Below are 11,669 nucleotides of genomic sequence, written 5' to 3'. Positions count from 1 at the left end.
CAGGTCTGGTACTTCAACTTGACTTAAGGTAGGCCACCGCATAATCCATGCTTCAGTAAGCCAACCAAATAAACTATTAGATCCTTTCCTAACCTTTCCAGCTGAAACATTGAAAAATCTGTACTTAGTTGGCCTAAATCAATATACTCTGACTGATCCAATGTTATATTCCTTGCATCATTATTCTACACCCTTAGTACCCATTCCCATACATATTCTCCAGGTTTCTGTCTGTACATGTTAGAAAAATCAAGTAGGTTTTTGGGTGTAGCATACTTCCTCTTCAGTCACTCTTTGTATTTCATCTTTAGGGGCTCATTTGGCCTTAGCTTTAGTTATAGGTCTAGCAGCAACAATGGGTGGTTGGGGCAGTTCCTGAGAAGATTCAGCAATGTCTTCCATGGCCTTTGCCCCAGGCAGTGACCTGGCAGGAAGACTTGGGTTAATCCCATCAAACTGAGGTGGAAGGGATAATGTTTTATACTAACCTCATCAGATGGGAGGGATTCAACAGAATTTACAGGCTCCATATCCTGATCTCCCTGACTATCTGCCTATATATCCCGTTCCAGGTTTCAGGATCCCATTTTTTCCCAATCAATGCCCTCACTTCATCTTCAGACACCATTCTGGTTGGTAATTTAATTGTCATTGTACATCAGCCACCCTTACAATAAGACTCTGGGTTTTGTTTTTGCAATATCAGTTCTGTTACTAGAAGAAATAAGGCTTTTTTTTTTTTTTTTCAGAGCACAACTAGAAACATTGAGATCTTTTATGTGGTGCTTAAGCTGTGACTCAGCACCCTGAACTCATCTTGCTCTTTCACCACTTTGTCTTGCATAAGTAGGACCAACCAACCAGCTTCCTTCTACTCCTCATGCTGACAAAATTCCAGAAAAGTATCAAATATGCAATCACTCAGAGTCTCACTTCTCAAAATTACTTGATCTATTGGTGGTACTATTTTGCATATTAATGTTGCCACCTCACACCATGGGTTAGCACTGCCCTCTTTACTAATGGAGGTAGGGTCACCAGTGCCTTTACTATTAATCAAATTGGCGAAACAAAACATAATTGGTGAGAACCAATTTAGGAAGCCCATCCTTATGATTTTATCTCTCTAGAACCACTCCTGCTACCAAATGTATTAGGCTGGGTTCTCTAGAGAAGCAAAACTAGTAAAGCTTATATGTATATATGAAGAATGAGAAATTTATCTTAGAAAATGGCTCACACACTTATAGAAGCTGGCAAGTCCCAATTTCTTGGATCAAATGTCAAGCTGGAGGTTTGTCCTGACTTACACAGCTGCAAGGGCTGATGATCTCAAGATTGGCAGGCAGTATACTGGCTAATGACTCCAGTGAATGACAGATCCAAGATGACCAGACCAAATGGTGGATTGTTTGCTCATGAAAAGTTGTAAGGAGTACAACAGGATCCCAATCCACAGAAGAATGTCTCTTTCCACAGGATGTACATAAATATATTGGAAGCAGGGCACACCCCTAGGGAAACTCCCTTTCAAGGGATTGGCTGCTCAAAACATCACAATTGCTTAAACCACACAGAATTGTGGTCCAGCAAAATTGACACACAGCTCCAAATCTCACAGAGTAGGAGGAGTAAACAGCCCTAGGTTGGAAAAAGTTTGATTTCTGACTTTCTTGTACTGGAAGGATGGTTCCTCCTAGGGCCCTTGGACAGGTTGACCACCCCTTTGCTGTTGCATCAAGTTGTTTTGATAAATATTTCAAAATCATTAGATTCCCTGGCTGGAGTTGTTTTTGATAATTGTATGGTGCTAGATTATTTACTGGCAGATTAATGAAGAGTCTGTGCAGTCATCAATAAGACTTGTTGTACCTATATAAATAATTCAAAACTAGTGAATACCAAAGGAAGTATGGTGGCGCAGTGCCTAAGGCATTTGACTGCTAACCAGAAGGCTGGAGGTTCACCCACCAGCCACTCCTCAGAAGGAAGACTGGGCAAACTACTTCCGTAGGGATACCACCCCAGAAACTGAATTAGAGGTTGTTATGAGTCAGAACTGACTCAACAGCAGTGAGTTATTTTTGTAGTTGGTGGAGAACAATATACAGGAAATATATACAGGCTAAGTGACTTCACAAATTTAACAAACCTTATGTCACCTTTTCATTAACCTCATGGATAACCACTTTGTCTTGGCTACTACCTTTATTGGGATTTCTCATATCCATATTCTTAATACTAATGTCTGGGCCCTGCATTTTCAAAATTTTTATGAAACTTCTACTAGATCCTATTAAAGCAATAACCAACAATTTGATGAAAGATGTTCTTCTATTATGACCAGCCCATTATCAACATATATCTCAACATGAAATTTAGGGACAGCTCTACATCCCCTACCAGCAGGAAGCAGTCACAGAAGAAAGAAATAACATCCCTCAACATCTCTAGCATAGTGCCTAAGGCATTTGACTGCTAACCAGAGGGCCGGTGGTTCAAACCCACCAGCCACTCCTTGGAAAGAAGATTGGGTGATCTACTTCTATAGTGATACTGCCTCAAAAACCCAAGGAGGGATTTCTATGAGTTGAATCTGACTCAACAGCAGTGAGTTTTTTTTTTTTTTCTTTCCACATCTCTAACAACACAAATTTAGATAAAGTGTTATACAAAAAGAAAGAGGAGGGAATGAAGGGTTAATAAAATCAAACCTCACAGTAATTTACACTCAGCCAAAATGGAAAGTTAAAAAAAAAAAAAAAATCAGGAGTCTGATAGTCTGATGTTCTTAATGCACTCTGGTCTTTGGTCATTGGTGTTTAAGTGTCATATCTATTCTTCAGATGGTCTCTATATCAGACAGAATATAATTTACATCATATTTTGGCTCCTGTGGACTTTCTTTAATTTTCTTCAGCTTCAACTGGAACTTGTGTATGAGCAGTTGATGGTCTGTTCCACAGTCAGCTCCTGCCTTGTTTTGACTGGTGATACTGACCTTCCCACTGCTTCTTTCCACAGATGTAATCAGTTTGATTTCTGTGTATTCCACCTGGTGAGTTTCATGTATATATTCCTTGAGATGCTCTTGTGAAGCTAAAGTAGAAGGTCACAAAATTTTCCCCAGAGATAAATTATTCTTGCTTGATTTTTATAAAATAATAAATACCAATTGATTTAGAGGAAAAGTGGTGGGAGATGATCAGTATACACACAAAGAACAACATAGATTAGTTCTTTCTAAATGGCCACTCCTGTCTGAATTACAAATAAGACCTTCCCAGTTTAGGGGAATGGCTAATTTTGGCTTGCCTCATACAAGGTCTCTGGCCAAGGTTGGGAAATGGAAAGCCACACTGGCTGTGAGTTCATAGACTAAATTGTAGCCCTTTTTATTCAGTGAATATATACTAACTCTCCTGGGAGAATTCTGATATTCATTGAACACAATTTTCTAGTTTTCAGGCCATCTAAGTTAGAACCCAAACATTTTGTCAAGCAGCTGAAATTGTTTATCTGGTGAATAGAAGGAAAAGAAAGTGGTAGAACAAGCTCAGGTAAGTTTTGGACGATGTCAGAAATGTGATGGTGCAGAATGAAAATGCTCTAAGTTAAAAAGAAAATGCTGTTCCTCATTTCTCTCTTCTTTATCCAGATGACAAGCCTGAATCTGGATTTCTTTAAACCAGCATGGAATAAGTAAATCCCCCACTACCAACAAAAAAGTGTGTTTATGTTTCTTTTGTCTCTAGAATCCTGTTAAATAGTATATTTTCTCTTCATATTTATGTGCACACATACCTTTTCCCCAGTTGGCTGTATTTCCAGAATTGTTTGTAAACCTTTTAGATGAAGTTTTCTTTTCTTTTTCTTTTTTGATATTAACCACACACACACACACACACACACTCATGCACAGTTAACCTAGCTCCTTCATAATAAGTATCCATGACTAGATACCTGCAGACTTGGAAAACCAAATGATGTCCATTGTTTCCATCATGTTGTCAGTTTTCAGCAGTTTATTCTCCATTTTCATTATAGTAGTACAAATATAAGGACAAAATTCAGGGACATATTACATGATCACACAAAGTGCTGCACAGATAGCCAAATCTGAACTATCTCCAGATAGGTGGAACACATCTCTATGTAATAGCTTAAAATATGTTTTCGATGATTGTTTTGGTTAAGGTTGTATGTCATCATGGCTAAGCCATGATTCTGAATAGTTTGGCAGTTATTATGTAGTTTAACAATTGTATAATGATGTAGTCATTCCCTATAATAAAATCTGATATAACATAATCAGGAGCTCTGGTAGCATAGTGCCTAAGGCACTTGACTGCTAACCAGAAGGCTGGTGGTACAAACCCACCAGCCACTTCTCGGAAGGAAGGTTGGGCAATCCTACTTCTGTAGTGATACTGCCTCGGAAACCCAAGGAGGGGTCGCTATGAGTCGGGGCCGACTCGACGGCAAATAACAATAACAACATAACATAATCATCTCCATGATGTAATTTGCTATCAACAGCTAATTAGCTGAAAGGGAGTTTTCTTGGGGATGTGGCCTGCATCCACTATCTATGGATATTCTGGCAAAGCTCTCCTGCTTTTTGCTCACTCTGGACCCTACAGATGACTTGTCATCATCTGACCTCATGTTCTTTGGACTTGAGTGAGTGTCTTGCTATATTACCTTCTAGTCTTGGGATTCATTAGCCTTTGCAGTTTGGGAGCCAGCAGCCTGCCATCTGACCTGCCAATCTTGGGTTCATAAGCCACTATAGTTACGTGAGCCAGGAGAAACTTCCAGCCTGACATGTGACCCATGGACTTGGGACTTTCCAGGCTTTACAACCTTGTGAGATTGAAGTAAATCTCTCTCTCTCAATCTCTCTCTGTCTCTACGTCTCTCTGTCTGTCTCCACACACATATATAACCTCCACCAGTTTTGTTTCTCTAGAGAACTGAGTCTAAGACAATGATGGATGTTTGGAAGATTGTTCTTTTTTAGCATAGCAAATGCTGCTGCTCTGCAGGAGGAAGATGAGACAATCTACTTACATAAAGATTAACAACCTTGGAAGACAAATGGAGGTCTCTATGAGTTGGAATCTACTTGATGGAGGTTAGTTTGTTTTTTTCAGTTATAGGAAAATTTGGGATGTGTTATATTAAACATATTAAAGGTCATCTATACATACACATAATGTCTAGGCATCTGCACATGCACATACATATTACTCTATAAATGTTCAACAAACTAGTTTCATGAATCAGTTCCCAAGATCTTTTTTTTACAATGTATAAAATGAACACTTAGGTGGCATTAAGAAAGATGGACTTATCTACAATGATAAACTCTTTTCAGGACTAAAACAAAACAAAACAAAACAAAAAAACAAAAATAGAATAATTACACAGAATAATTCAGCCACTTGTTTCTGTCCCCACCACCACCATCCAGTCATACTCCATAATATCCATTTCAAATCTTTACATTCCTCAAATTTCCTAACTCATCATCTCTACTTTTCTAACAAATAACCTACTTTTCTACTTCAAAGAGAAGATAGATGCACTAGGATGGATTCTCCTCCAAACTCTACCCACTATTTAGGAGCTTACTTGTGATCACATTCTTCTTTCTCTCTCCCTCCTATTGTAAGGGAAAGAGTGCTCTTCATCCGGTCAAAGATTAATTTCTGTTTGGGGACTTTGAATCTCATTCTCTCCTGACTTCCTAGAGCATCATGCTCTTCTATTTCCTCCTTTACTTTACTGAAGCTTTTCACTACGAGATCACCAACAACTTCCTTTTTGAACTTTTATCAGTTAATTTTATTTGATTTCTCTGAAATTGTTAACACTGTTGATCATTCCTTCTATTTGAAATTCTCTCTTCACTTGATTTCCATTATCTCATGATATCTATTCATTTCTCTCAATATATTTTTCACATTTTATACAGTATAAATGTCTTGTTGATGTTGTTGTTATGTGCCCTCAGGTCGAACCTGACTCATAGTGATCCCTCCTTGGATTTCTGAGGTGGCATCACTATGGAAGTAGATTGCCCAACCTACCTTCTGAGGAGGGGCTGGTGGGTTTGAACTGCCAGCCTTCTGCTTATCAGTCAAATGCCTTAGACACTATGCTGCCAGAGTTCCTATATTCTATAAATATGTATTTATAAAATAAATATAAATTATAAATCAATGTAACTTAATGCTCAGTTTTATCAAATATTTATAGAATCAGTTGCTAATAATATATTGAATAACTTTCCTAGACAAACAAAAGCTTAGAGAATTAATTGCCAGCAGACCTGAATAACAACAACAAACAAAAAAAAGATCTTCAATACAATTCTTAGAAATATGAGAAATAGCAGTATATTTCTTATAAAGTAGCACTATATTTCTTAGGAACGCCATTGAAATTCTTCAGAGACTAAACTTCCAACTTATTGCCTCAGTGGAGTGTGTCAGGGGTGTTGAGAAAACTAGGAGTCCAAAAATGTCATTGGTTTCAACCACAGATTTCAACTAATGCCTCTCTTTCCAACTCCAGGACTTATCTTTTTGGTTAACCGTCCTGGATAATTCTAAGTACTGAGTTTTTCATAGATTATTGTTAATTAATTTCTCTGTAGAGCTTTATTTATTATTATTATTATTATTTTGATTTTGATTTGGGTAAAGATTTACAGAGCAAATTCACTTTCTATACAGCAGTTCACATATACTTTGTCTCATGTCATTGACCACAGTTTACCACAATGCAACAGCTCCCCTCCCACTTCCTCCCCATAGTTTCCTCTTCCCAGTGACCATCCCTCCATACTCTCCTGTGCCCTGAGCTGTCTCCCTGTGCATAAGCAGCCCTTCCTTCTCCCATGATTGTTCTTTCCAGGGTGTGTGTCTACTTGAGGTAAATGTTCAACTCACATGCCTATACTTTGTTTGGCTGGAAACCACAGGTGTGTGTTCAATTCCAGACCTGAAGGGCAGCTTGGGTCCATAGTCTCAGTGGTTCTACCTGTGTAGAGCTTTATTTTGTACTTTCCTTTTTTTGGCTAAATTAGTTGTCAACTGTCCAACTGTTTTTATTCTTTTAACACTGGTTAAAATCTCAGTTTATTGATGTCTCTTTTCCTTTCTTATCTTTGTGGGTATATTCTTTTATATTTTTAAATTACTTTTAGTATATTCTATTCATTTTAGCAGAGGAGATGAATCATTACAGTAAATCCATTGCATATGAAGAATTCTCTTGAATAAAGAAAATGTTGCTAACCATTTAATTTATATGGTTTTGCACCATCTTCAGTACAATCTGGAAAAAAAAAATATTTCAGATTGCATAAGAATAAAAATAGGATATAATATATGAGCAATAATCTGAAACTTGTGTCTGGAATGAAAAAGCTAATATATTATCAAGAAATGATGAGAGTATTGGCTGGGCCACACCTTACTCCTTGAGTCTAAAATAGATCTATATACAGAACAAAAGGCAAAAAAAAAAAAAAAAGTTCACTTACAGTAAAATTATAATCAGCAGAGATGGGCCTTATTTCCAGGTGGGGAGAATCAGAAAGGGAGGATTGGCCATGGAGACATCCAAACTTTAACTGGTTAATTAAATGAAATGCAATGAAAGATTATTAAGGAGGGAGATGTTTTAAAACTCTTTTCTGTAATTTAGGTGAAGGTTTACCAATCAGTTTTCTGTTCAATTCATACACATTTTGTTTCATACCATTGATTGCAATCCCCACAGTGTAACAACAGTCATCCCACATCTCCCTGTGTTCCCTGTTTCAATCCCTCCTTCTTTCCTATCCTTTTCGCCTTCCGAACTTCGTCCTTGGGCAAATGCTGCCTTTTTTTTTTTATCAGAAATAGTTGATTGTACTAAGAATGTGCCTCTCTCTAGTATTAAGGTTTGCCTAAGAGACCTGTTTGTTTTTTTTTAAAATTTATTGTGTTTTGCATGTAAATTTACAGAGCAAAATTAGTTTTACATTCAATAGTTTGTGTGCATTTGATTTCATGCATCAGTTACCATCCCTGACCATAACAAACTCTCCTCCCCTTCCATCCTTGTGCCCTTCTAAATTATGCTTGTCTGTCCAGCTTTCTCTCTATGTGAGTATTATCCTCTGGTGTCTCATGGCCGATTGCTCTAAGGGGCATATCTCCCTAGTAGGTGGATGCATCGCTTTGGGATAGGTGTTCTCCATGTAGGTCTTTCTACAGTTGGGCTAAGAACCAATCCATGGGTTTATTATTGTTGTTATGTGCCGTCGAGTCACCCAACTCATAGAGACCCCCCCTTGGGTTTCTGAGGCAGTATCATTATGGAAGTAGATTGCCCAACCTTCCTTCCAAGGAGTGGATGGTGGGTTTGAACTGCCAGCCTTTTGATTAGCAGTCAAGTGCCTTAGGCACTATGCTACCAGAGCTCCATGGGAGTGAGTCCAATTCTAGGCCTGAAGGATAACCTGTGGCCATAGTTTTGGGGGTTCCACCAGAATCTATCCAACCATCTATTCTGGTCATTTTTGTGTTTTTGAATTTTGTTCCACAATTTTCCACCTACTCTATCTGGGATCTCCAAGTTTGATCCCTTTTTGAGCAGTTGGCATTAGTAGTGGGGCACCATCTAGTTCTTCTGGTCTCAGGGTCCATTATATCCTCAGAAAAATTATTTCTAGGTGCCTCTGATTTTCTTCATTCTTCTTTGCTTCAGATGACGGGAGAAGAGTAATTTCAACTTAGATGGCTGCTTGAAATCTTTTAAGAACCCAGTCAGTACTCACCAAAGTTGGTTGTGGAACAATATTTTTATGTATTCTGTTGTGCCAATTGAGCTTGGTGGCCCCAGGCAGACCTGGTGATTCTCTCCCTCAAGGTGTATGGTTATGTCTGAGAGTTTAATTGGACTCTGTCTTCTGTTGTTTCTTTAATTGTGTGGCTAGTTATTATTATTATTATTGTGATTTGGGTGAAGATTTACAGAGCAAATTCACTTTTCATACAGCAGTTCACATATACTTTGTCTCATGACATTGACCAAAGTTTCTCACAATGCAACAGTTCCCTTCCCACTTCCTCCCTGTAGTTACCTCTTCCCATTGTTCATCCCTCCATGCACTCCTGCCCCCTGAGCTGTCTCCTTGTGCATAAGCAGCCCTTCCTTCTCCCATGATTGTTCTCTCCAAGGAGTGTATCTACCTGAGGTAAATGCTCAACTCATATGCCTGTCTGTTGTTTGGCTGGAAACCATGGGTGTGGGTTCAATTCCAGACCTGAAGAGCAGCTAGGGGCCATAGTCTCAGTGGTTCCACCAGGCTCTATTGGACCAGCAAACCTGGTCCCCACCTTTTGTTTTTTCTACAAATGATTTTAAGTTTTGTTCCACATTGTTCTCCCTCTCTATCAAGGATCTTCTACATAGATCCCCCTTCCAAGTGGATGACAGTGGTAGCCGGGCACCATCTAGTTCTTCTGGTCTCATAGTCATATAGGCTGCAGATTGGATGGTGTACCAGTCACTAGGATTAATTTTTTCCATGAATTTTGGTTTTCTTCATTCTTCTTTGCTCTGGATGAGGAGAGACCCATCATTGCATCTAGATGGCAGCTTGCTAGCTTTTAAGATCTCAGTCGTTACTTGCCAAGGCAGGAGGTGGAACAATGTTTTGTATAGTATGTTATGCCAGTAAAGCTTGATGTCCCCTGTGACTATAGTCCCAAGCCTGCAGGTTCAACTACCTTGTCCCTCTGGGTAGTTGACTGTGACCAAGCAGTGACCACAACCTTGCCCCTTGTCAGCTCTACTATACATCTGGGAATTCTGATCATTCACAAAAACTTATAGGACCATTATCTTCCAACCCTATACATGTTCTTGGATACACTTCCCGTTACATAGACATACCTAATAGTTCAGCCTGTCCACCCATCTATCTACCCATATTCCCATGTTTTCCTTCACTGACAACAGAGTACTGTATGTGCAAAAAAGTTCATCTTTGTTGTCTGTACCTCCTGTGTACCACTCTATGTCTTTCCCATCCTCAATATTGCCATATTAGTCACACACATTTGGTACACTGCCCTTCTCTTCACCCAAATCAATTCTTATCTCTATCTATCTAACAGCCTTCCCTCCCCTCCCCTCCCACCCCTGGTAACCAACAAAGAAAATTTCCTTCTATAGATAAACCTTTTTTTAACTTTTACAGTCATGAACTAATACAATATTTGTCCTTTTGGGATGGACTTATTTCACTCAGCATAATGTCCTCCAAGTTCATCGATGTTATGTGGTGTTTTGCAGATTCTACATTATTCTTTAGCATTGCATAGAATTCCATTGTGTGTATGTACCATAGTTCGGTTATCCATTCCTCAACTTATGGACCCTAGGTTGTTTCCATCTTTTGGCTATCATAAATAGTGTTGCGATGAACATGGGTGTGCATATATCTGTTCTTGGCATGGTTCTCACTTCTTTAGGGTATATACCTAGTAATGGAATGGCTGGGTCAAATGGTATTTCTAATTCCAACTTTTGAAGGCATCACCATACTGCTTTCCACAATGGTTGTACCATTTTACATTCCCCCCAACAGTGTATGAGAGTCTCAATCTTTTCACAACCTGGCCAGCATTTGCTATGTTTTGTCTTGTTGAATTTTTCTACTAGTGCTGGAGCAAGATGGTGCCTCATGGTTGTTTTGATTTGCATTGCTTTCCACAATGGTTATATTATACAGTCCCCCCAGCAGTGTATGAGAGTCCCAATCTATCCACAACCTCGTCAGCATTTGTTATTTTCTCTCTTGTTGAACTCTGATACTAGTGCTGGAGCAAGATGGTTTCTCATTATTGTGTTAATTTGCAACTCTCTAATAGCTAATGATCGTGAGCATTTCTTCATATATTTGTTGGCCGCTTAAATATCCTCTTTGGTAAAGTGTCTATTCATGTCTTTTGCCCATTTTTTAATTGGATTGTTTTTCTTTTTGTTATTGAGGTATTGAAGTGTTCTATAAATTCTAGAGATAAGTCCCTTGTCAGAGATGTCATTACCAAATATTTTTTCCCAATCTGTAAGTTCCCCTTTAACTCTTTTGGAGAAGTCTTTGGAAGCAGATAAAAATTTAATTTTTAGAAGGTCCCAATCATCTGGTTTCTCTTCTGCTGTTTGTGCATTTTTAGTTATGCATGATAGTCTAGTTATGCCGTATATTAGGACCCTTAAATTTGCCCCTAGTCTTTCCTTGAGGAACTGTATAGTTTTGGGTTTCACATTTAAGTCTTTGATCCATCTGGAGTTCATTTTAATGTATGGTGTGAGGTACAGATCCTGTTTCATTTTTCTGCAAATGGATTTCCAGTTTTGCCAGTACCATTTATTAAACAAACATTCTCTTCCCCATTTAATGGATTTTGGCCCTTTGTCAAGGATCAGCTGACTATAGGTTGATGGATCTATTTCTGGGTTCTCAATTCTATTCCATTGGTCTATCTGTCATGAAACCAATACCAGACAGTTTTGACTACTGTGGCTGTAGAGTAGGTTTTGAAATCCGGCAGTGTGAGACCTCCTACTTTGTTTTTCTTCCTCAATAGTGCTTTGCTTAT

Source organism: Orycteropus afer, unplaced genomic scaffold (genome assembly GCF_000298275.1).
Source record: "Orycteropus afer afer isolate SDZICR_OR568_19922 unplaced genomic scaffold, OryAfe1.0 scaffold00013, whole genome shotgun sequence".
Lineage (NCBI taxonomy): Eukaryota > Metazoa > Chordata > Mammalia > Tubulidentata > Orycteropodidae > Orycteropus > Orycteropus afer.
Note: the sequence above shows the minus strand (reverse complement) of the source record.